We start from the raw sequence: 1,546 nt of genomic DNA on the forward strand, positions 1-1,546 counted from the left end.
GGCAGTTGTCAAAACTGTGCTGGTTCCTACGTCAGGTGACCTCCCAGGAGTAAACGGAGGCTTTTCATCCTTCCCGGGTTCCACTCTTGCCTGACTCATGGAGAGGCCTCTCCCACCAGGCCCTCAGCTCTGCCCATCCCCTGAGGGAACAGCCCTTCTGCTGGGCTCTCCCTCCCCTTCAAGCCCCAGACTGGTCCCCATATGCATCGCGGGGCTCCGTGCCATCCTCACACTCCACGCACACCAGCTCCTGGTCCCCTTTACCTCCAAGGCTCCTCCCCGAACCCCAGAGCCTCCCCGCCTCACTTCACACAGGTCTCCCCTCAGACATCACCTCCGCAGACAGGCCTTCCCCCGGCTACCGCGGACATTCCCCATCTTCTCCAGCTGTCTTATCTCTTCTTTCACTTCTGCCATCTTGATTTATTCTAGTGTTGGCTGAATACATCATATATACCACATAGAACATAAAGTATGTATAACGTGTCTATTTTATTATCGTCTGTCCGCCTTACTGAAATCTAGTCCCTGTGGGCATGAACTCTGGTATTACCTCATCGTCACCAAGAGTCACGCCCTGTGCATTGGAGAGAATCATCTGTTGAGCCAATGCATGAATAAGTGAAAGGATGGTCAAATGTGTGATTTAATTCAGGGAGACTGAGCAGTGCCAAGGTATTCAGGTACCATCTACCCTAGAGCCGGATCTCTGAGCCAGACAGTCTCTTGGAGATCAGGGTAGTATAGTGTAGGTAGAGCCAGAACTGGGGATCCAGATGCCCTGGCTGCCCGTCCGGCTCTGTGCAACCTTGGGCAAGTCACTGAACCTCTCTGTGCCTCAGTATTCTCATCTGCACTGATGAGATGCAGATGAGAGTACGACTTTATAGGCGGTTGTGAGGAGTAAATGTAGGGATATTTGTTAAGTGTTTCCAGCAGTGCCCAGCATATGGTCAGGACTCTAAAAGTGTTCGATATACACCATAGCCCTTTCTTAAAGAGGCATGTGAGGCCCAGGGAAAGTGAGTTGCCCCAAGGGGACCGGGGTTACAGTGCGGCTAAGTGCTGTAGCTGACTGTAAGTTTTCCCATGTAAGGCGCAGTGGGAAGGAGGATGCTGGCCGTGGTGGGGTAAAGATGTTGGCCAAGGGGCATAGTGCCCACCCGGGAAAAACAGCGAAGTAGAAGCTTGTCTTGGGCTCCTCGTCCCCACCAGCCTCCACCACCTCTAGGCTGTATCCCCTCTTCCACGATGCCATCAGAACAAATGTCCCCACCCCGGGGCCACACCCCTTGCTTCATGCTTCTGCCACCTGCCCCGCCCACCTCAAACTTCCCCATCCTGTGCTTCAATCTCCACCTTTCCTGCTCTCTGCAGGGTAACAAGCTGTTGGTCTGGCAAAGGAAACCCCACAGGCGTGTCTGCGGCTCTCTAAGGCAATGTATTTGCATTTTCCGAGGCAATGCATGCTCTGACAACCCCAAGCAGCTCACTGAAGGCTTAACAACGTAGTCCATGAACGCGCTGCTGCGGGGGGGGGGGGGGG

The sequence above is a fragment of the Ursus maritimus genome, unplaced genomic scaffold, assembly GCF_017311325.1.
Source record: "Ursus maritimus isolate PB19 unplaced genomic scaffold, ASM1731132v1 scaffold_29, whole genome shotgun sequence".
In the NCBI taxonomy this organism is placed as follows: Eukaryota; Metazoa; Chordata; class Mammalia; order Carnivora; family Ursidae; genus Ursus; species Ursus maritimus.